This window comes from Artemia franciscana, chromosome 3, assembly GCF_032884065.1.
Source record: "Artemia franciscana chromosome 3, ASM3288406v1, whole genome shotgun sequence".
Taxonomy (NCBI): Eukaryota; Metazoa; Arthropoda; class Branchiopoda; order Anostraca; family Artemiidae; genus Artemia; species Artemia franciscana.
In genome coordinates, this window is record NC_088865.1 from 31552254 (window position 1) to 31578654 (window position 26401).

General features: G+C 35.2%; 1 protein-coding gene and 1 long non-coding RNA gene across 5 annotated transcripts in view; both read right to left on the minus strand.

Moving 5' to 3' along the window:
* LOC136025163 (uncharacterized) overlaps positions 1–26401 on the minus strand; it is a 489107-nt gene that overhangs the window by 107920 nt on the left and 354786 nt on the right. The window lies entirely within an intron of this gene.
* Positions 78–25473, minus strand: LOC136025158 (uncharacterized). The gene is made up of 3 exons (XR_010617031.1): positions 25082–25473; positions 6418–6553; positions 78–122 (listed from the first exon to the last, which is right to left on the minus strand). It is a non-coding gene; the product is annotated as an uncharacterized LOC136025158 (long non-coding RNA).

A 26401-nucleotide genomic window follows, 5' to 3' on the forward strand; every position in this document is an offset into this window, starting at 1 on the left:
ATTAAGATTCTCTAGCCAGAATCTCCCGAAGACTTCATAAATACGCCACTTTTAAAGCAAAATATAGAAATAAAATTTCTAGCACTCACCGACTTTTTTCCAACTCGTTATGAGAAACTCGACTGAAAAAATAAAAAAAATAAATGTTATTATGTCAGTAGCTATCAGATAATAATGGAAGTGGCAATGTTATTGGCAATATGACCGACCGGGCATTATTAATAAAACTTAATCAGCATGGATAGTACATATTAAGTCAGGGGAACTGATTAAATTAACACTACAAGCATCTTGACGTAAATGAATGTCAAACAAATATGGGAAATTAGACATGGTGGCTATATTTACATTACTGTCTCAGTGTTTACAAACACACACACACAAACATACATACATACATACATACATATTTAAGTTGATTATTTGGAGAAGAGATTGTACGAAATATATTAAAATAATCATAAAAGCTCTTTTTCCGGATGATTATATGTATTTAAGGATTGTTTCACAACAGAAAAAAAGTCTTATCTTGTAATTTCAACACTTATAATGATAGAGCTGTTCCTTGTTCAGTGCAAATGGCGCAGGATTATTTTTATAGCGTGTTTGCCAATTTAATAACTGCAAAAAATGACCTTTGAATAAAGGTAAAGTATATGGAGCATTACCTAAACGGAGATATTTTCTTGTATACTATCCTGCCCACCAAGATAATACAGTATTATTTTTTTCTGGTTGTACATGCAGACAAGGCCGTATCCAGGAGGGGAAGGGGTGGGGGTTAGCCCCCCGAAATATTTTCCGACTCGTAAAAAAACGTAACAAAAATGAATATAAACAAATTTTTGATGCGTTTTCTAATTCCCAACGAAAAATCCTAGATACGGCCCTGCATGTAGGATTTGCCTTGTAGTAAATTCTTGCGCAAACTGAAATTGAATTTCTTACACAGGCTTGGCAACATGTTTTATAGTACCCCAATTTCCATCCTGACCCCCCCCCCCTACCCTTACAATTACTGTATGAATCCCAATGAAAGTTATTGGGAATATTTCCTTTTAGTTAATGACCTTGAAAATAACTTTCCTTACAGACGGAAGCTCCTGAATAACGAGTCAATTCTTAAATTTTGCTACAGAAATTAGTAACAGGCCCCTTAAAATCTTTACATAAGAGAATTAAAATCTCTTAAACTTACAAGAAAATATGTTTGTAAATCGAATATCCGTACAATGGTATTTAGAAATTCATTCCCCTACTTTCCCAGAATTACTACAGCTTACGTGAAACTCATTGCCGTTTCTATTTCTAACGATTTCTTATTTTAAATCATATGGAGGAAGACAATGGATTGCTCTGTTTGTTCAAGTGTAGAATTAATTAAAATACAACGAGACAGAATCTCTGCGTGTACGTATGTCTTTCATCAGGCCACTATTCGAATAAGTCTGTCCATTCTGGTATCATATCTTTCGAAGTTAAGAGTCGAGACTTTTTATAAATGATCGGAAAGGATTTTATATAAAGGTTAAAATCCCTTATTTCTTCTTCCTTGGAGCTGCCAGCCTTACCGACCTAAAAGACAGGCGATATAGATTTGATCGAGTCTATCAAGACTAACAGCCGAACCAAGTCCCTTTCCCCTGAAATTTCCGACCCGCATTTCTCTCTTAGCCTCCTCAAAAACCCGATTTGTTCAGCGATCCATATCCCCAACAAGGAGTCCTGGAAAAGCGCCATTATTTTGGCCAAGGAAAACCCCCAACCCAAAAAACTTACATATCTATCTTACAGATTTCTCCCAAAGAAATCTAATAATAATTGGATTTATTTATAACAACAACATATTAATAACAATGCCCAGGAGCTATAGCCAGTAATGGACTAAAAACAACATTAACAAAAACAATTCAAGTAAAATAAGAGAGAAGAAACCGAAAGGAGCGTGACTAAGTGGGCACCAGGTACTCAAACTGTGCAAAAGAAAAAACGACGAAACGCCCACATACATACAACGCCACCCCCCCCCCCCCCCAAAAAAAAAGATACCCACTAGATGACTGAGAGTAATAGAACGATTTCATAAACTTAAACGATTTTAATTCATTTAGCAAACCTTCCCAAATTAGAACCCAAGACGTCTAATACTGAATCTTGATCTAGCAGTTATAATAGCATAACTGCTAGATCAGTTATCAAACAGTTCGTGGTAACGAACTGTAGTAAGGAGCGACCCGGCTCAATAGTAACCGAAACTCTAAAAAATGGAATTTCGATACCAATAGTTACATCAAAAGAATCGCATTTTGATGCTGATTTTAAATATATAAGTTACATCAAAATCAGTTATACCCATCAAAAGTTAAGACCTGAGAAAATATGCCTCATTTTAGAAAATAGGGGGAAACACCCTAAAAGTCATAAAATCTTAACAAAAATCACACCATCAGATTCAGCGTATCAGAGATCCTAATCGTAGAAGTTTCAAGCTCCTATCTACAAAAATGTGGAATTTCGCATTTTTTGCCAGAAGATCGATCACGGATGCGTGTTTATTTGTTGTTTTTTTTTCTCAGGGTGATCGTATCGAATGAGTGGTCCTAGAATGTCGCGAGAGGGCTCATTACAACGGAAATTAAAAGTTGTAGTGTCCTTTTTAAGTGACCAAAAAAATTGGAGGGCACCTAAGCCCCCTCCCACGCTCATTTTTCCCCAAAAGTCACCGGATCGAACTTCTGAGAGAGCCATTTTATTCACCATAGTCGAAAAATCTAGTAACTATGTCTTTACTCCCCCACAGTCCCTGTGGGAGGGGCTGCAACTTATAAACTTTGACCTGTGTTTACATAAAGTAATGGTTACTGGGAAGTGTACAGACGTTTTCAGGGGGATTTTTTTGGTTTAGCGGGAGATTTGAGGGGGGGGGGGTTACGTGGGAGGATATTTCCATGGATAAACTTCATGGGGGAAGAGAATTTCAATGAAGGGGGCGCAGGATTTTCTAGCATTATTTGAAAAAACAACGAAAAAATAAATATGAAAAGCTTTTTTTCTACTGAAAGTAAGGAGCAGCATTAAAACTTAAAACGAATAAAAATTATAACGCATATGAGAGGTTTACCTCCTCGTTATACCTCACTCTTTACGCTAAAGTATTTTTAGTAATTTCAACTATTTATTCTACGGGCTTTGTGATTCAGAGGTCATTCTTAAGGAATTGGGACAAAATCTATGCTTTAGTGTAAAGAGCGAGATATCGACGAGGGTTGAACTCCCTCATATACACAATAAAAATATACGAATATAGAAGTTCGTACGTAAGTTAATTCGTAAGTTACGTATATTTTTTACCAATGAAAACGTTTGTAAAAAATTAAGTTCTAGTTGCTTTTTTAAGTAATCAAAAACTTGGAAGGCGACTAGGCCTCCTCCCTCGCTCCTTTTTTCTCATAATCTTCCGATTAATTACAATTAATTAATATGCACATTTTGTTTTAATTATTTATGTGCGGAGAGCCAAGATCAAAACATGCATTAATTCAAAAACATCCAGAAATTAAATTAAAAAACAGGTTTTTTTTTAAATGAAAGTAAGGAGCAACATTAAAACTTAAAACGAACAGAAATCACTCTGTATATGAAAGGGGCTTTTCCTCCTCAACGCCCCGCTCTTTACGCTAAAGTGTCTTACTGTTTTAAAAATAGAGTTAAGAGAAAGAGTCAAACTTTAGCGTAAAGAGCGGGGCGTTGAGGAGGAAAAGCCCCTTTCATATACAGAGTAATTTCTGTTCATTTCAAGTTTTAATGTTGCTCCTTAGTTTCATTTAAAAAAACTTGTTTTTTTTTATTTAATACTTCACTAAAACGAACTCACATGAGAAACATTTAAGGAATACTAGCTTCCAATGTGAGCATATTTGTTACAATTAACTTAGATATATTGGACAATTATAAAATAAAATACATTTTATCTACCAGTCTCTTCCATTTAAATTCATTCCTTTCCAATATACGAATAATAAATTTGCTACATGGACCTCTGAATTTAAGCTATTTATAGTTGTCAGTAAGGCATCTCTGTTTCCGGAAAATACTTCATTCCTGAGCACATATCTAATTTCGGAATATCTCCATCGGCCTCAGTATCCATGCAAAATTGGTTTACGTAAATGCTTTTTCGTCCTGTTTTCCTGCAGTATTTTACCTGAGGAACGTTTCTTAACGAATTTTGGCAGCAGTTGGACAACATTGCAGTCCTCCCTTTGCTTTGATAACGCTTTTCTATTTGAGAGAAATGCCCTGTTAGATTTCTTCTCCATCTTTATCACTAACATTACCAGGATTATCTGGGTAACAAACCAAATAGTCATTCAGGAATTATATACCAACTGACATGAGTGATATCCTATATTGTACTAGGATTGCAGTAACGTGGCTCTTGTACAATATTCTAAGAGTTTTCTGACTGGTTTTCTAAGAGTCGTGCCATTTTTCCCGCGCCATTCAATAATTCATGGAAAAGTTGATTAGCCACTAATTTCATTATTTAAGGCCCTACAAATATTCTCTCCTCAAATTTTATTTCAGTAATCTTGGCAAATTATTTCGCAAATCTGGTGCTCTACCCATGGCTTTCATAAAAATCTCGATAGACCGAACTTAATATTCAGTGAAGGTAGATACACATTTTTCAAATCGACAAGAAGAACCTTTGCCACATTCTCCCCCCAAGCCACACTTTTCCCCGAACAGGCCATTTATTCTCTTATTAGGGTTTAGTTTCCTGTCTTTGTTGTCCCACTCATATATAAAGCAGCAGTAGTTTTTGTGCCCGAGTTGCAAACCGAGCAGATTTGCAATTGTCTTGAGATCTCAATGCATTAGTCATTTGTATTCCTCATACTGGATTTGTGTGAATAAAAGATTAAAGCTCTCGTTTGTCTTCTTCAATATTAAATATATGAAGCTCCAAGAGTTTCCAAGAATTTTAGAACAAAGGCAAATAACTGACATTACAACCAAGAATCTTCATAACAGATTCAATCTCATTATAAAAAAAATCACTAGTTTTGTTTTATCTAGTCGCACACACTGTTTACCAACATGGGTACGAACACTGAGTACATGCCCCATTGACCAAAGAGGTTAAAGACAAAGCAAACGTACTATTGATCAAAAGGGGTCCTTAACGGACTGTACGCAATATTTGCCAAAGGGGATCGGGCACGGAGCTTTATACTCATGATAGGACTTTTTGCCTGGTGGAATTAAAGGGTCACATTTTGGGATATCCCGCCATACGAATAGAACAATTCCTACATAAGGTTGATTTCCAACAAGCGTACGTCAGCCTGAGATTTGTAACCAACAATATCAAGAATTCTTAATCATCAGCTTTTATGAAAACTAGATATTACCTGTAAAATGCATACTTAATGATTTTGGATTATGGAGTTCTCGATTCCAAAATAGACGCTGATTTATAATTAACAAGCTCAGAAACAGTTAAATATCAGCTATGATGGAACAAACACCACCTGTGAATTACGTATTTATTGTGCTTTGACTAAGAGCAGCCACAAGGACAGTCATAAATCAACGGGCCTGTTGAGGGCCTAATTGACCTACATAAAACGTTGCCTGTACGACTCAGATTTCAGCAAGGTGTGACACGTTCACTTGTGTTCTTAACCAATGGGATTTTTGGACGTTCATTTTGTACACCGAGCCATATATTTATAATCAGCAAGCTCCGAAACTGCATAAATACCCCTTCGGGGGAAAACACAAACAGTAAACGTAGAATAAATTTAAGTGTTTGGGAGTTCAAGGGGGCAATAACGCTACCTTAGTTACATCCATCACACAGATTGAATAACTTATTAATTATTTTCATTTATCAACTGCGCCCTCTACTTTTTTTGTAAAATTTCAAAAATCACAAAATGATTATAACCGTTACATTATTTAAAAATTTGCGCCCAGAACAACTGCCCCCCTCTGTTTCCCTCCCTATAGCTGCCTCTGGTGATACTCCGATTGGTTTTGCTCCTTTTAAAAAGTACTAAGATTCAGAGCTCGCAATCAAATGAGCCCTTCCCTTACTATTAGCACTCATTCATTTTATACGGTATTCCCTAGACACGAAAAAAAAAAATTCATGGTAGATTAAATCAGCGATATTATGTTCAATATGATGTCATTTCTGTACCAAGTAAAAAAATTGATAAACTGCTGAGAGTAGGCAAAATAATCAAAATTTTAAGTCATATTTCATCAAAAAATTATAAAAAAAGGACAGCTCCGCCTCAAGTTTGGACAGTATATTAGACTTGAGAGATAAATACTTTAGTCTTTGCAACTTCTACCTCATCTAAAAAAGAAGAAAAAGAGAAAAGAGTAAAAGGAAACACTTACTCAGAAGTTGAAGTTTTTCTTTGTTTGGCTCCAGATGTTGGCCATGATCGTGCCAGAGCTTTATCTTGAAAACTTCTTGAGCTACTTCCACTATCACTTGATGAGTCCATGTCTCCACTGGTGCAGTACACGTGGTCTGTATTTGTAAGGCTAGTTACTTGATTCTTGTAAAATTTTCTTATAAGGCACAAATAATAAAGTCACCTAATTGCATGATAAAACAAGTAAATATAAAAAATAAAATTTTGAATTTACAACCCAATCAAATTGACAAAAGTTAATCCATAAGTTGCTTCAAATTAGTTATTTCTAGCAGGCCTTTCATCAAATGTAATTTTACATCGACAATGACATTAAAACTTATGGAATTCAGGTCATATATTTTGATAATGGTGTCAAAGTGATAGATCTTAGATTTATGTTTCAAGCGATAATTCTTACTTGAAAAACAAGTAATTGCTAACAGTTATATGGACGCATAATCTCAGCACTATCCAAGATACAAAAATCTTCTTTTCAAGAAATTCTAGTCTGCCTAAAACAAAAGCGCTTTGTCATTGTGGGAGTAGTGTCCACAGAGCCTTTTGGGAAAATCAGAAGTCCAACAAAGCTGGCAACTTCACCGAGTGCATATGTCTTGAAAATGCATGAATAACACTGTCCCTTCAACCCACAAACTATATAGTTCTCTACGACCGATTTGTGAATGATCTTGCTCTGTTCACTGAACAGTACGAACGTTGAGAGTCACTCGACTCTTTAAGTTTGGTTTAAATTTGACTTGAACATTCAATTCAATTTTTACTTGTTTTAAGATTTATTTATATTAGTACCTCTTACCTCTATGTTTGCTATGATCGTTTATTAAATTTTTGTTCGTTTTGGACTTCAATAATTCTTTAATATTAATTTTTGGTCGTTTTGAGCTGTAATTATGAATAATTTACAATAATTTACTAGGATATATTTTACAATCCTTGCCCTGGGCATTGTGAAGAGTATGGTATCTGCGGAGGCATGGTAACTAAACTTTATGACTATCTTAAACAATTTTTTTTTCAGAATTTTGATCAGTGTTGAGGGGAGGGCGTCTAAAAATAGCAAGACGAGAGAGGTGCCCTCCTATAGCTCTTCAACATCCTTATATATATATATATATATATATATATATATATATATATATATATATATATATATATATATATATATATATAAATATATATATATATATATATATATATAAATTATATATATATATATATATATATATATATATATATAATTATATATATATTCATATGTATCTCGTATATATGTATCTTTTTTGTCTCTCGATTGATAGACAAAACACAAGCTCCATGGATTAATGATTTGTCCCAGCTCAAAAGATAAAATAAAAATCCATTTCCCAACTCGACTAAATTTTGTTTAACTAAATAAAAAAATATGCAAATGCCCTTATCAGCTGCTTTACAGAACAAGAGCTAAGAGCTCATATGGCACTTGTGACGAGGCGAGAAGAGCTAAGAGCCAAGAGATCATATGGTATGAGCTCTAACAAAATTCTATGAATCAATAGATTGATTTAAAAAGGAAAATAAGAGGCTTAATTCCGGTCAAGATTTAAAATAAGAGCTCTGAGTCACAAAGTCCTTCTAAATATCAAAATTCATTAAGATCCGATCACCCACTCGTAAGTTATAAATACCTAATTTTTTCTAATTTCCTCTCCCTTTTGCCCCCCAGATGGTCGAATCTGGGAAAACGACTTTATCAAGTCAAATTGTGCAGCTCCCTGACACGCCTACCAATTTTCATTCGCCCTAGCACGACCAGAAGCACCGAACTCGCCAAATCACTGAACCCCTCCCCCCAAATCCCCCAAAGAGAGCAAATCCAGTACGATTCTGTCAATCACGTATCAAGGACATTTGTTTATTCTATCCACCAAGCTTCATCCTGATTCCTCCACTCCCAGTGTTTTTCCAAGATTTCCCCCTCCAACTCCCCCAATGTCAAAAGATCTGGTCGGGATTTGAAATAAGAGCTCTGAGACATGAATTCCTTCTAAAAATCAAATTTCATTACGATCCGATCATCTATTCGTAAGATAAAAATACCCCAATTTTTATGTTTTCCAAGAATTCCGGTTTCCCCCTCCAACTCCCCCGAATGTCACAGGATCTGGTCGGAATTTTAAATTACAACTTTAAAGGAGAAGATCCTCTAAATATCAAATTTCATTAAGATCTGGTCACCCTTTCGTAAGTTACAAATACCCCAATTTTCAAAATTACCCCCCCCCCCCAATTCCACCAAAGAGAGCAAATCCGGTCCAGTTATATCAGTCACGTATCTTAGACAGGTTTCTATTCTTCCCATCCAGTTTCATCCTGATCTCACCGCTTTTCAGTATTTTCTAAGATTTCCGGTCCCCCAACTGCCCCCCCCTTACGCTTGATCCGGTTGATATTTAAAATAAGATATCTGAGTTACGAGGTCCTTCTAAATATGAAGTTTCATGAAGATCCGATCACTCCTTCGTAAGTTAAAAATACGTAATTTTTTCTTATTTTCAGGATTACCCCCCCCCCCCCAATTGAGCGGATCCGTTCCAATTATGTAAATCACGTATGCAAGACTTCTGCTTATTTTTCCAACCAAGTTTCATCCCAATCCCTCCAATCTAAGCGTTTCCCATCATTTCAGGTTTCCCCACCCCAAACTTTCCCCAATGTCACCAGATCCGGTCAGGATTTAAAAAAAGAGCTTTGAGGCACGATATCCTTCCAAATATCAAATTTCATGGAGATCCAACCACCCGTTCGTAAGTTGAAAATAGCTCATTTTTTCTAATTTTTCAGAATTAACCCCCCCCCAACTACCCCAAAGAGAGCGGATCCGTTCTGGTTATGTCAATATGTATCTAGAACTCGTGTTTTTTTCCCACCAAGTTTCATCCCGATCCCTCCACTCTAAGTGTTTTCCAAATTTTAGGTTTCCCCCTCCCAACCCCCCCCCCCCCCCAATGTCACCAGATCCGGTCGGGTTTAAAATAAGAGCTCTGAGCCACGATATCCTTCTAAATATCAAATTTCACTGAGATCCGATCACCCGTTCGTAAGTTAAAAATACCTCATTTTTTTATTTTTCAGAAATACCCCTCCCCAACTACCCCAAAGAGAGCGGATCCATTCCGTTTATGTTTATCCCGATTCCTCCACTCTAAGTGTTTTCCAAGTTTTAGGTTTCCCCCTCCCAACTCCCCGCCCCCGTCACCAGATCCGGTCGGGATTTAAAATAAGAGCTCTAAGACACGATATCCTTCTAAACATCAAATTTCATTGAGATCCGATCACCCGTTCGTAAGTTGAAAATACCTAATTTTTTCTAATTTTTAAGAATTACTCCCCCCCCCAACTACCCCAAAGAGAGCGAATCAGTTCCGATTATGTCAATCATGTATCTGGGACTTGCAGTTATTTTTCCCATCAAGTTTCATCCCGATCCCTCCACGCTAAGTGTTTTCCAAGATTTTAGGTTCCCCTCCCTCCAACTCCCCCAATGTCATCAGATCCGGTCAGGATCTAAAATAAGAGCTCTGAGACACAATATCATTCCAAACATCAAATTTCATAATGATCCAATCACCCGCTCATAAGTTAAGAATACTTCGTTTTTTCTATTTTTTTCCGAATTAACCGGCCCCCCACTCCCCCCAGATGGTCAAGTTGGGAAAACGACTATTTCTAATTTAATCTGGTCCGGTCCCTGATACGCTTGCCAAATTTCATCGTCCTAGCTTACCTGGAAGTGCCTAAAGTAGCAAAACCGGGACTTTAGGTTTCCCCCTCCAACTCCCCCCAATGTCATCAGATCCGGTCGGGATTTAAAATAAGAGCTCTGAGACACAATATCATTCCAAACATCAAATTTCATTAAGATCCAATCACCCCCTCATAAGTTAAAAACACTTCATTTTTTCTATTTTTTGCGAATTAACCGGCCCCCCACTCCCCCCCCCAGATGGTCAAATCGGGAAAATGACTATTTCTAATTTAATCTGGTCCGGTCCCTGATACGCTTACTAAATTTCATCGTCCTAGCTTACCTGGAAGTGCCTAAAGTAGCAAAACCGGGACCGACAGACAGACCGACAGAATTGGCGATTGCTATATGTCACTTGGTTAATACCAAGTACCATAAAAACTCAATGCAGGAAACCCAAAGACTACCTCTGAATATCTGATCTTGTTTATTCCCGAACAACCTCCCTTATTAAATGCATATCTGCTTCTCTCAGAGATCTGTTAATTTACCCAGAACAGAAACATGCTATCAATAGCCAAGATAGCAAAAGCTTTCCCAGGCTTGGTGACACTTACTTGCTTTTGCTATCATTTGTGCCACCATAATTTGGAAACATTTTCGAAAATATATACTAGGTATGATCTTTAAGTTTATAAATAAGCTTCCCTCTCCTTTCTGCTACTGCCCCATCATGCTCCTTCCTATTCTCGGAAAAGATTCATATCCATATCATAAGGTTTTGCAGAGCCAATAGCTCATACCTAACACCCAGTGGGGCTTCTACCAACTTTATTCAGCAACTGAAACAATCCTTCATTCAACAACTGCAATATTAGAAGCCTTCTCCAGTAAAAAACACTAGTTGTAGCATTCCTAGAATTCCAAATGTCTATGACACCATCAACAAGATGCAAACCATTTGTTTTTTAAATCAAGGGGTGGGAACAGCTCCATTTTTTTAAGCAAACACAAGAAAAGATGTTTTCCAAATTTTAGGGAACACCTGACCCTACCTCCGATTGGGGTCCCAGATCTCCTGTATAGATTTCATCACCAACAGCATAAAAAGTAATTGCAACTGAGATCATAAATTCTCAAATCCAATGCCCAATCCTGACAACTCATCAAGCCAATGTTCTACTCTACATCCCAATGATGTAAAAAAAAAACAAAAAAAACAAAAAACAAATGAACACTAAATTCAAGCACAGAACAGAAAAAGACGATTATACAAAAAAACTGACGAAAACGTGTTTTTTAACTTGATAATTGCCGGTATTACAATTATTCCCAACGTTATATATATATATATATATATATATATATATATATATATATATATATATATATATATATATATATATATATATATAAGATAAAAACTCAAATGGATGTCCTGTTTTCCTTCTCTGGTGGAACACAGCAGCCATTATAAAACTCTCAAGCCTTTGACATTTTGTCGACCAAGATTCTTGCCATAATCATTGGCTTAAGAGACTGTATCATGTAACTTTCAACAAAGCAGTGATATGCTCAAGATCAGCCTATCTTCTTCTGAATAAGAAATACGAAACTGATGTTGACACATTTATCAACTTCAATCTGCCAAATAAAAGAAAGCACAAACGAACTTTGAAGTCTCTTTCCAGTATATCACCCATCACCAAGGGATTCATAAAAAAAAAGTAAAGCAGATGAAGCAGCATGATATAAATCACTATTCATAAAAACCAGTCAAAGGCCTGTCCCTCACAGAGACACTTGAGAGTCTACCCAGAGGTAACCACATGAAGCAAGCCAACAACACAACAGCTAGCACCTTTTAGGCTGCAAAAAAATGCCAGTATCTACCATCAAGCTAAAAGAAGAGCCATTGGAATCAACCACCATCGTCAAATCCTCACTCTATCATGGGTCTTTACCAGTAATCACTTTGTAGGTTCTACCATCTACCATCAAGCTAAAAGAAGAGCCATTGGAATCAACCACCAGAGTCAAATCCCCACTCTATCATGGTCTCTACCCGTAATCACTCTGTAGGTTCTGCAAACCAAACAAAGTCCTTGGCAACCTATTCTTTGTCTACAAAGCCTCAAGATAGATTTTGGCACCTTTTGTAAGATACTGGGAGAGATTTTCTTTAACTTTCTTTAAAAGGTGTATTTTAAATGTTCAACTATCAGCAACAAAATCAAGCTGAACTGGGAACATCAGGAGAAATAAACATACATACCATCTTGTATGACTTTCCATGTTCAAACTGTCTATTTGCCTCTCAGTAAAAGTTAGAATGCTAATGATAACACAGACTAGGAGGCAAGAGTCCTAGAACTGCATGGGACAAGTGCTTTGGCACACCTTGTGTGTAATCAGTCATTCTAATAAAAATGATACATCCCCCAGAAAATCTCAGCCTCACACATGGCATCATACAGTATATAAGAAGTCATTCGCCCAGAAAGGAGGGTGGTCTAACATGCTGTAATAACTAACTAGTGCCTTTGTCTTCAAGTCGCCACAAGAGAAAAAGTACCAACTGCAATCAACATAGGAGAAACAAAAGTTATGCTGTCCTGACAATCCCAGCCCACTAAGCTTTGATGGACAGACAGATCAGATGTGTGTGTTTCAAATCTATTATGAGCTAAGGCCCTCTCTTGTTGAAGAAAAAATGACTGGAGCAATTGTTTTCTATCTCCCTTAGTTTCAAATACTGGTATACAGACATTATGGAGCTCGTTTGAGCCTCAAAACCAATAAAACCTTTTTCTTTTAGACTACTATACCTTTTCACTGATAAAAAACATGAAAATATTGCAAAATATACTAACAGGTTAAGACATATGACTAAGAGAGGGAACTAAATAAATAATGATGCGCAAACATTTCCGTTTCACATCCAAAACTCTAATCAATAGGAAAAAAAACAACAACTAAAAAAGAAAAGACAACAGCATAAATGTTCTACATAAAGATAAACCGCATCTGAAAACTCTGAAAGTCACATCTGAAAACTTTTACAGTTGTTTGCCAATGCTGCACTTTAACCAAATATTTTTGGACAATTTTATTTAGTTCCTGTCTTAATTAAAAGCTTTGTCTATTGTTATATGTTTCTATGTTTTCATTTTATTGATGACCCTTAAAAATGTCCCAATTTACCCACATTTTTATTTAACTTGCCTTTTTTCTGCGCCCCCCCCACACAAAACAAAACTATGTATACATTCATGGTGACATATCCAGGTTTTTGCAAGAAATAGAAAAAACGCCTTTATTTTGTAAGAATTAAGAAAAAGGTTGTAAGTTGATTATTCTGCTTCCATTACTAGTTCCAAAATTCAAACTTCTCCAACCATCTAATAAGTATTACTTTATCAAAAGAATTTGCAGGTTCAACTTAAGGTAGTTTGACTTACACTCTATTGAAATTCAAGAAATATACACCAACATAGAGTACATGCACTGAAAATACACCATTTTTATATTACAATACTGTCATCTAATATTTAACCATCCATAGGCAGATGATCTTAGTGAAACATCTACTGAAAATCACTAAAATATCATAAGGCTCCCAATGCTTCATCGATAGTCCATGATATTGGAATGGAATTTGTCTCAATGTAGTAATGATGGAATGAGTGGCTCTAGCAGTAGGTGTACTAAAGCTGGATACTTCATGAAAGACCAAATAAGGTTGGATACTCTCACTGAATCTAAATTTCCAGAAAATTAAAATTGCATGGCATTTTTTAATTCAATTAGTTTTCGCAGTTAATGTTTATTCACTTAGAACTACCCTCTAAATAATCCTGGAATGATCATATGTGGCTTGGGCCCAACTTCCCACAATTTATTACTAAAAATTCTAGTATATTTCTGATTTGAAATTTACAATTCTTTGAACAGACTGTATCTCTCAAGTCACTGTCCTGAAACAGTTCCTTTCTACAATTTGGGACTGCATACAATGTTTCACCTCTGGAGGTAATTTTGTTAATTTTTATAATCATTTTGATCACAATACTCATGTTTAGATCTTGAGCTGAGGAGAGATAGAAGGTGTTTCAAGATATGCTCTTGAGAAAATGACTAAAGCCTGTTTTAGACAAACCGCAAAAACCTTCATAGTGGAGAGAAGGGACTGGAAGTAAAAAATCTGTTCCATAACATAGAAATTAGATAGCAAAAAAGGACATATTCTATTTGATTAAATTGAATGGAGATTGAATGCTCTTTCCAAATATAATATTCACTAATGTTACAATTGCATCTTGGAGCCAGGAACACACCAAATGGATACAGAACCTGGTTTACGCCCCAAGAAGAAAACATCTAACTTCACTCTTTCCCTGTCGAAAGGACTTGATCTGTGATTAAAAAAAAAGAAAAAAAAAAGCTTTTTTTAGCTGAAAGTAAGGAGCGACATTAAAACTTAAAACGAAGATACATTACTTCGTATATGAAAGGGGCTGCTTCCTCATCAACGCCCCGCTCTTTACGCTGAAGTTTGACTCTTTCTCTCAACTCTGCTTTTTAAAACAGTAAAAAACTTTAGCTTAAATTTGCTTAAAAGCTTAAAAACAAAAATTAAATTTTGTTTAATCTTGTTTAATTCATTAAGAATGAGCCCTGAATCACACAGGCCATAGAATAAATAGTTGAAATCACTAAAAATACTTTAGCGTAAAGAGCGAGGTATTAGGAGGAGGTGAGCCCCTCATATGCGTAATAATTTCTGTTCGTTTTAAGTTTTAATGCTGCTCCTTACTTCCAGTTGAAAAAACTTTTCATATATATTTTTTTATTGTTTTTTTTTTAAATAATGCTAGAAAATCCTGTGCTCCCTTCATGGAAATTTTCTTCCCCCGTGACAAATTCCTCGATGGGAAGTTCCTCCAACATATCCCCCTCTTGTCAACCCCTCTCCCAACCGAAAAATCCCCCTGAAAACGTCTGTACACTTCCCAATAAGCATTACTATATGTAAGCACTGGCCAAAGTTTGTAATTTATAGCCCCTCCCACGGGGACTGTGGGGGAGTAAGTCGTCCCCAAAGACATAGTTATAAGGTTTTTCGACTACGCTGAATAAAATGGCTAACTCAGAATTTTGATCCGTTGACTTTGGGAAAACCATTAGAGTGGGAGGGGGCCTAGGTACCCTCCATTTTTTTTGGTCACTTAAAAAGGGCACTAGAACTCTTCATTTCCGTTAGAATGAGCCCTTTCGCAAGATTCTAGGACCACTGGGTCGATACGTTAACCCCTGGAAAAAAAAAACTACAAAAAAAAAAAACAAACAAACAAATAAACACGCATCCGTGATCTGCCTTCTGGCAAAAAATATAAAATTCCACATTTTTTTAGATAGGAGCTTGAAACTTCTACAACAGGGTTCTCTGATACGCTGAATCTGATGGTGTGATTTTCGTTAAGATTCAATGACTTTTAGGGGGCGTTTCCCCCTATTTTCTAAAATAAGGCAAATTTTCTCAGGCTCGTAGCTTGTGATGGGTAAGACTAAACTTGATGAAACTTATATATTTAAAATCAGAATTGAAATGCGATTCTTTTGATGTAGCTACTGGTACCAAAATTCCATTTTTTAGGTGACAACCTCTGTGTTATAAGACTGAAACTTTCAGGAAAAAAATAAAATCTACAGCACAAATTAGGGAGAAATTCTATGTCATTCCTAGGCCCAAGCAAAGTGTTCTTAGCTTCACACCTTACACCTTGCAAAAATAAATAAAATTGAAAAAAAGTCTCAACTTGGCTTAAAATCCTAGACAAATCATTTAGATTGTTTTTAAAACCTGAATTAAAAGAAAAGTTGACTCAATCAAAGACTAGCTGAAATGTTTTTCAAAAGTTAAAACCAGTCTTTTATGCATTTTGTTAAGCCTTAGATATAGGAGAGAGCAGGCATACAAGCTTGAAAACACCCTCCCAGGCTAAAAAGGGATACAGAAAGCCAATTTACTGGACTAAAAGAATATGAAGAGCAAGCAATCTCTAGGCCCCTAATGAGCTACAAAGAGGAAACTATTCATTTCCAAGCTAATTATTTCAATTCATGATCTATAGTAGAATATGAATCAGAAGACTGTTGTGGCAGATTTATTGATGTATGGATAACTTTGCTAGCTAAAAGATGAACATACGATGTACCATTTACTGGTCATTCTGAATATACTAATCGATAGTGTTGCCAATAAGCCCTAGCCCCCCTCCCTTGAATAGAGCCTGGTATAGTCTTAGATTATATATACAACTCTGCTGACTTTGATTTTTAAATACGCTTTATTTGGTATCATAAGCCCACTGTTGACAAGAAATAAACTCAAGAACTAATATCAAACGGTTCGTGGTAACGAACTGTAGTAAGGAGCGACCCGGCTCAATAGTAACCAAAACTCTAAAAAATAGAATTTTGATATCAATAGCTACATCAAAAGAATCACATTTTAATGCTGATTTTAAATATATAATTTTAATCAAGTTTAGTCTTACCAATCAAAACTTACGAGCCTGAGAAAATTTGCCTTATTTTAGAAAATTGGGAGAAACAATCCCTAAAGTCATAGAATCTTAACGAGAATCACACCATCAGGTTCAGCGTATCAGAGAACCCTGTTGTAGAAGTTTCAAGCTCCTATCTACAAAAATGTGAAATTTTGTATTTTTTGCCAGAAGGCAGATCATGGATGCGTGTTTATTTGTTGTTGTTTTTTCAGGGGTGATTGTATCGACTGAGTAGTCCTAGAATGTCGCGAGAAGGCTCATTCTAACGGACATTAAAAGTTCTAGTGCCCTTTTTAAGTGACCAAAAAAATTGGGGCACATAGGCCCCCTCCCACGCTAATTATTTTCCCAAAGTCACCAGATCAAATTCTGAGATAGCCATTTTATTCTGCGTAGTCAAAAACCTTATAACTATGTCTTTGGGGACGACTTACTCCCCCACAGTCCCCATGGGAGGGGCCATAAGTTACAAACTTTGACTTGTGCTTACATATGAAAGTGTTGGAAGTGTACAGACGTTTTCAGGGGGATTTTTAGGTTGGGGGGGGGAGTTCAGAAGAGGGGGATATGTTGGGGGAACTTTCCTTGGAGAAATTTGTCATGGGGGAAGAAAATTTTTTATCAAGGGAGCGCAGGATTATCTAGCATTATTTAAAAAAATACAATGAAAAAAATAAATATAAAAAAGTTTTTTCAACTGAAAGTAAGGAGAAGCATTAAAATTTAAAACGAACAGAAATTATTACGCATATGATGGACTCACCTCCTCCTAATACCCTGCTCTTTTTAAAGCTAAAGTATTTTTAGTAATTTCAACTATTTATTCTACAGCTTTTGTGATTCAGGGGTCATTAATAAGAAATTGGGACAAAATTTAAGCTTTAGTGTAAAGAGCGAGGTTCTGACGAGGGGGTGAGCCCCTTTGTATACGTAACAAAAACATGAGAACACAGAAGTTCGCTACGTATGCTAATTTGTAAGTTATGTATATCTTTTACTAATAAAAACATTTGTAAAAAAATTAGAAGTTCTAGTTGCCTTTTTAAGTAACCAAAAATCGGAGGGCAACTAGGCCTCCTCCCCCGCTCCTTTTTTTCTCAAAATCATTCGATCAAAACTATGAGAAAGCCATTTAGCAAAAAAAAAAAAAAAAAAAAAAAAAAAAAAAAAAAAAAAAAAAAAAAAAAAATGCAAATTTCATTTTAATTATTCATCTGCAGAGAGCCAAAATCAAAACATGCATTGATTCAAAAACGTTCAGAAACTAAATTTAAAAAAAAAACAAGTTTTTTAAGGGAAAGTAAGGAGCGACATTAAAACAAAATGAACAGAAATTACTTTGTATATGAAAGGAGATGCTTCCTCATCAACGCCCCGCTCTTTAGGCTAAAGTTTTTTTTACTGTTTTAAAAAGTAGAGTTAAGAGAAAGAGTCAAACTTTAGCGTAAAGAGCGGGGCGTTGATGAGGAAGCATCTCTTTTCATATACGAAGTAATTTCTGTTCATTTTAAGTTTTTATGTCACTCCTTACTTTCCGTTAAAAAAAAACTTGTTTTTTTAATTTAATCTGTGTATAGCCTGAGCTTATTATATCTGACCCTATTAATGGGTGGTGTATATTTACATGGTAACTGATTGAGGGAATTCAGATATACACAACCAGGTGTCAAACTGATCTCCAAAACCCACCATATAGAAAAAGACTTGAGGAATCGATAATGCCAAATCTGGCATTCCAATGCTACCGTGGTCATATGATGTTGATCCTCAAATATCTTAGCTAGCCAAGTTATAGTCTTTTTAAACGAAATATTTCTATCCCACAAACAAGTAGACATTCAATAAAGCTTTTTAGACAGACTATGAATGGCAGGATATGCAAAAACTTATTTACTGAACAAGTGACCAATGACTAGAATGAACTCAGTGAAGAAACAGTAATTGTTTCAGCTACAACATTATTCAGATCAAAGTTTGATGTGGAATAGAACAACAAACCAGGGAAATGCAACTGGGATTCCCTAATCCACCCAACAAACAACTGATTGATTTTAATGGCGTGTCACTGAGCCTTCAACACATTGACAATTATTATTCCATTTTGAGCATTATTAATCATCTAAAAAGGACTGAACAGATCCAGCATGGACCTTAATCATCCCAAAGTGCAAATTAAGGTGAGATTTATTATAGGGGAGAAGTCAGATAGAAAAAAAAAGAATTTGGTAATACTCTTGATAGAAATTGCAGAATATCTCACAGCATGGATAACAGGAAAAAGCATAGCAGAACTGAATTAGGAATTAAAACTATTGGTAAAGGAATTAGAACATTTTTCACAAACAGGACGAATCCCTATATAAGCAATGAAAACAAAAGCAATGCTCTTTAGCAGGAAAAAGATGGATTATTAAAAAGTAAAAATACATAGAAAGAAAATAGAGTTGGTAACAAGCAGCAAACTGCTGGGAATAATAGCTGACAACAAACAAGCCTGGAAGCAACAAACAGACCAACTTTTACAATCCTGTATCTTGAGGATTCTCATAGCAAAGAGGCTTGGTGAAGCAAATTGGGTGGGATTACTCAAAACACTATTAGATTTCATAAAGCAATATGTGCTACCCAAGACAAATTATGCAAATGAAGCATTAGGATCCTGTAAGAATACAAACTTGGCTTAATTGGAAACTATCCAAAACATGTCACTACACATAGTACTAGGATTATACCAACACACCCACTAAATCACTGCAAGATATTGCTGGATTCCCAATTAGACACAAACAGGCAAGAAGTCAGTTGATACAATGCTTCACCAAAGTACAATGTATTTGACCATTTCACCCAATCTAAAGAGTCATATGTGAGAAGGCAACAAGAAGTATGAAAGTCAATTATCAGGCCATATAAATGCTTCAAGGAAGCAATTCTAAATTGGCAGCACATCCAGATAAGAATGCACTATTCTCCATCTAGTCCTCCCTTGATTATAAGAGCTATGAAAGCCAACATGTACATGATATAACATTACAAAAACTAGTAGGCTACCCACAGTGTAAAATAGTCAAACTATTTACAGCTGAGAAGGAGATGATGTTCCAAAACAATAGAGGTCTACACAAATGGAGCTGTAAGAATCAAAAAGGCTTCCTTGACAGCTACAGCACAACAAACTCCATATAGCAAACATATTATCAGACAGAACTTCTGTCCTAACAAAAGAGCTCATCACAATCATGGAAGCCACTGGAGAAATCCGTACAACAATATAATCCTGGCAATAAGTTATGCTGTTCAGTGACTCAAAATCTTATCTTGCTCTTCTGAAAGCAAGCCACAGACACAGATTTTGCTGATCTGAGAAGCATCTTGCTAGAGATACAGCAAAAGGACAAAGAAAAAAGATTCTAATAAATACCAAGTCATATTGGTACTAGAGACAACAAAAAGTGGAGGATAGCAGCCCAAGCACTAAATGAACCGCCCCCTCACAATAACTGTCCTGTGGCTATGCAGGATCTACTAAGAAGCAGCAAATCTCTTAAACAATGCCAATGTCTAACATCCACATTCAAAGAAAGGGAAAGGGCAGTATTATACTTCAAAATAAGGCCCTAACTTGTAAGACTAAGCAGTTCAATTGGAATCAGACTGAAAACCCCAATTGTAGATTCTACAGCCAATCATTTGAAAATATTCAACATATCATCTTTTATCGATATCAATGCTAGAGGTGAGAAAGAAGAGCAAGAATGGTGTTATAAGATATAATTCTGTGGGTTAAAATTATATCTCCTTGTTTTCTTCTATAAGCTAGTGTGAGGAACTGAATATTGCATGGGTGTGGTTTGAAAGACATTTGGTGCAATCAATTTCAGGTTCCATTTATTATCATAAAATAGCATTTGATCAAATGGTCATCTTGGCTGCTCTGCATTGAACCTATTTCAGTACTTCTTTATCTTTTTTGAGAAAGGGAGATGCTACAACATTACAACCTCAAGTCATATTCATACCAATGTCTTACAGACTTTCATGAACACTATAGGCCACCAGCTTGAGATTATCCTTTGGATTATGACCCAGAATTGAAAGTCTTGGCATGGATACTAAAATACAATTTGTAGTCAATAATTACAAAACCCATTCTACAGAAAATATAGAGTGGATTATCTTGGATATAATATTGTTGGATACTCTTTCTATATATAACGTTTTCTATTGTGACAGTAGTCGATTCTGCTCTACCTCTAATGGGGCCAAAATATAGCCAAAGACTGTATAAAAATTAGTATACTACACTATAAAAATAAAATACTTGATTTGCAATAAGCAGAAACTTTCTATTAAAATGTTTTGCAAAAATTATAGATTAGGTGGTTTTAGCTATCTTTGGGAGTACTTGACTTAGGTGAACAAAGCCTTAGGAAAGGATCCAGAGCCTCAATAATACCCACAGAAGGACTTTTGAAGAACCTTCATCTCTAAGAGTACAGGTCATTGATGACCTTGGGTAGTCCATGTTATAAAAGTAAAATCTTTTAAAACAGATCTACTTAAGCAGGGCCCAAGGAAATGTCTAAGATTTGTAAAATCTATATCAGATTTGAGTAAGATCCCTGAAATGGCTTGAAATCCTGCTGAGATCATAGCAATCATATTTTGAAACCCAGAGCCAAAGAAAAGGAGTGCCATTGTAGCAATAATTATCTTTAAAATAAAACATTAACAAGAGAATCAAACAACAGCCTATTACTCTTTTGTTATTACAGAATAAGATACCCAGTAGTCATACAGCTAATCACTACCTAAACAGTTAAATCACTGTATAATCTCTATATATACCACCTAAAAATCAGATTATTTCACCAGTAGATTTTTCCAAACTTTCCCAATATGTATGCAATTAGTTTGTGTATTTTAGCTAACTGAAACAAATAATTTTAAATGTACTGCTAATAAAGTGAAACTGTACCACAGAAATATATATATATATACTATATGCTTGAGCCTAAACTCAAAAAATTCTGTCCAATCTGGGACATAGGATCTTAATATTAGAACAAAGTATCTGAACCAGTGTTGTCAATTGGAGGGGGAGATGTGCCTCCTAGTAGTTTTTGAAAAATAATTTTTTTTGGGACATTTTTTTTGAAAAATGCATTTTTGGTATTTCCATTGAAAAACATCACTAGCCTACATATTCCTAAATTAATGCCACTGATCTAAATCAAGGACATGCTGCTTTCTGCTATCCTGGAAAGGGATTAGGTTAGGAAAAGGACACTTTCATGGTTGTATCTATAGGCTAAAGTGTGTTCCAGGAAGGTATTTTAAAGTGCCCACTTCTACTCCTTTTCCCTCTAGAGGCCAGTGACTATTAATGACCTTCAAAATCTTTGTGTTATAAAAGCAAAACCTTGCAAAATAAATCTTCTGCTTAAATGAAGTACAAGAAAATTATTTTCAGCTTCACAACATTGCTAAATGCCAATTTATAAGGTTTAAAAGATCTTTAAATACATTTCCTAAATTTAGGAAAAAACATTCATACAGCTTAAAATTCTACTCAAATAACAGGAATTGCATTTTTCAGAACAAGAACCAAAGAAAAAGACACTGATAACTGAAAATCAAGGTAAAATGTTGTTTTGTCAAAATTTCAATAGGTATATTACCTGTCAAGCAGGCAAATTCATAAGACTTAGAAATCAGAAGAGGGTTAGCATAGAAGCTTGGCTATACCTTCCCATAGTATGTTTTTTTGCCCTGGATTCATTACTGAAAGTTTCATTTTCCTAACCTAGCCAAAAATAATTAAGCTAGAATTTCATCAGGCTATTCAATTTCAGACATTGTTGTTAAGCAGAATGATTGCATTTAAATAGGTTAGGATATGATAGCAACTTTGGTTTAAGTTTAAATCTTAAGAGAAAGTTTTCAAAGATTGTCTTTGGGCAATCTTAACCAGCATGTTCCTAACCATCTATATCATATTCTGAAACACTGTTGCTTCAATTAATTTTACAACTACCAAACTATTTTTTTAGATTATCAAATAACATGACATGGCTTCACATAAATTCCTTTTTTTTGTGATCTAGAAGTTGTTAAAATCTTGACAGCTGCTTAGGTAGGAATATGCAATTGTCCTCAGGAGCCCAAACATTACTGATTTTCATTTGTATTCCTTTTTGTCTTTCCTTTTAGATTTCAGATTAACTTACAGGAAAACAGATCCAAGAATTATCTATACAATTGACAAAAAGGATAACATCTCAACTCTTAGTGACTCTGAAGAAGATCTAATCATGGAAAATCTGGAGAATTTGAAAAAAAGAAAACAGACCCTATAGAAGATTATGTAAGAAAGGCATTCTGAAAAGAGTCAATTTTTTGCTTTGACCAGGAGCTTATGATGGTTTTATGTATCAAAACCAAACAAATTGGTTGCTCTATTGCCTACACTTCACTAGAGACTTTCTTTAGCCTATCCAAGTCAAAAACCAAACACTATTGAGCACTACAACTTGATTGAAGCTTGGGTTGTTACCTTTGACCAAATGTGTAATGAAATGTCCTATTCAAGGGAAACTAAAAGATTGCCCTTATGCATATTTTATGGGTTCCTAAATACTATTCCCATTAACACTTACATAGTATACAGCTTCAACAGCAGAAAGATTGGTTAGAAGCCTCCTACAAGGAAATGCTATTTGAAGGAACTCTACTGACAGGTAGTGTAACTTTTATACAGTAAAGGCTCTAAAGTAAAAATTTGAGCTACTCACTCTGAGAACACATTAAAGATTTTGCAGGAATTACTAATCCTTTTGGAACCCCAGCAGCTCAAGAAAAAAATTTGCTCCCACTGCCTCTCAAAATTTTGTAGGATGAAGATCACCTTCTGTACCAAATGTTGTGGGACCATAAGTGTACCACATTGAAATACACAAAGATATGCATCCCTTATGGCAGTAAGCTATCAATTTTGAATAATTCTCCTGTTTTTGTATCTATTCATATGTAGTCAATGTAGCACTAAGAAAACTACCAGGTAACTCAGCTCCTTGATTCTTTCAGGATCTTGATTTGAAACAAGAATGTAATCAGAAATATGCCATTTGATACTGCAACCAATGCTTAGGTCAATTCTAAATGTGTAATTATTTATAACATTGGGCCATCCCTACCCTCTTTTGCCTCTACTTGATAAAATTCTAGTTTAGTGATCTCTTGCTATCTCAGAAAGGGTTAGGTTAGGAAAATGAAACTTTCAGGGATGGGTCTATAGGCTAAAGTATATCCTGGAAAAGTATTTTAAAGTAACCATCCCTACTCCTTCTCTGTCTAAAGGGCCCTGACATTTGCCTACATGACAGGTCTATATCTATTGAAAATTCAACAAACAACATTTTACCTTTTAACATTTTTACCTTAATTCTGGAGATGCAATTTCTGTTATTTGAGTAGAATTCTGAGCCATATCAATGTTTTTTTTTTTCTTCAAAATTTAGGAAATGTATTTGCATATCTTTAAAACCTTATAAATTGGGATTGAGCAAATTTGTGAAGCTGAAAACAATTCTGTTGTACTTCATTCAAGTAGAAGATCTGTTTTGCAAGGTTTCACTTTTACAACATGCATTTTTAAAGGACAAAAAGGTCAGGACCCTCTAGAGGGAGAGGGAGTAGAGGTAGGTACTTCAAAATACCTTCCTGGGACATAGCCTACTCTAGCCTGTAGACCCATCTCTGAAAGTTTCATTTTCCTAATCTAGCCTCTTTCCAAGACAACAAGAAGCCACTAAACTAGAATTTTACCTAAAATTCTAGTTTAGTGACTTCTTGCTATCTCAGAAAGAGCTTAGGTTAGGAAAATGAAGCAAGAAGTCACTAAACTAGAATTTTACCCTTATTTTAAACCAAGGATGGTTCACAATGCTAGATAGTGGCAGAAAAAAAATCAGCTAACTTTTGTATAGCCTATAGACTAACCTAGGGGTGTATTTGATCTCTTTGGGGTACTGGGATACAAATGCAATGACAGCAATTATAATATTTGGAAAATTTCTTGCTATAGGGTATCTCCTTTTACCTGTCTAATTTCTGCCCTGTAATAAGCCTTAAACCATTTAAGGGTAGCAAATAGTGTAGCTTAATTGGAGTCAGTGTCAAAATGAACCTAAAAGAAATGTCCTTTAGGCTAGTAAAGCTATTTAAAGACTGATAAATTTACCAGGATAATCATGGGAAGATATAGCCTTAGCTGTGTTAAACAAAGCTTGCTAGTAAATTTTCTAGGCAAGATTGACTCTCACCTTTGTCTTTTTTGTCCAAATATTCAGCAGCCTGCAGCAAAGCACTGATTGACATTATATGATGAGGTGGTCAATATTAATGATCAAAGTTCATACAAGTTAGCCTACCAATTTTGGGTAGACTAAAATGTATTTTTCAATACAATGGAAGGGCAGCAGATGGAAGTCACGTGATCAATCAGCTGATGCAATATTTTCAAAAATTATCCAATTTTGAAACAGGAAATTTGCTCTTTTACGCGGTGTTCTTATGTCTTGAAATTTAAAAACGGTTAGTAGACATTAATTCTATTTATTTTCAAACATTATTAGGGCCATACATCTTGGAATTCTTACTATTTACTACAAAGATAAATATTGCCCGGAAAGCAGATTTCTGAAATTCATTTTTGCCGCGGTATGCTTTATCTGCCATCTAAAATTTAAATATAAGTAGCATAGTTAACTACGCAGAACTATCCATCTTGATAGAAGGAAATAAGAAACACAATTCTATTAAGATTTAAACCGCATTTCTTCCGTCATGACTAGATCATTAGGCAATAATTGTATTTTTAAAAGCTAAAAAAATTGATAAATAGTGTCTCTAGCGATTTTCTTAAATAATTTGAATCGTCGTTGGTGATTTGAAGGCCGATACTCACAAGATTCATTGGTACTTGCGTCTTATAGCGACCACACCCAAAAAGTGAAGTTAGGTTAATCCCAATGAAATATACCGAAATTTGATGGGAATATAATACTTTACTGGAAAAACTATACAAATTATACTAGAGAACTATGGAAAGCAGGCCGCCTAGAACGCACTATATTAAATTACCTAACCTAGCAAACTCTATATGTTAAATATTTAATTAAAATATACCAACATAGTACTATATTAAATAAAAAAAAACAAGTTTTTTAAACTGAAAGTAAGGAGCGACATTAAAACTTAAAACGACCAGAAATTACTTCGTATATGAAAGAGGCTGCTTCCTCATCAACGCCCCGCTCTTTACGCTAAAGTTTGACTCTCTCTCAATTCTTCTTTTTAAAACAGTAAAAAACTTTAGCGTAAAGAGCGGGGCGTTGATGAGGAAGCAGCCTCTTTCATATACGAAGTAATTTCTGGTCGTTTTAAGTTTTGATGTCGCTCCTTACTTTCAGTTAAAAAACTTGTTTTTTTTATTTAATTTCTGAACGTTTTTGAATCAATGCATGTTTTGATTTTGGCTCTCCGTACATAAATTATTAAAATGAAATTTGCATATTAATTCTTTTTTTGGCTAAATGGTTTTCTCATAATTTTGATCAAATGATTTTGAGAAAAAAGAGCGG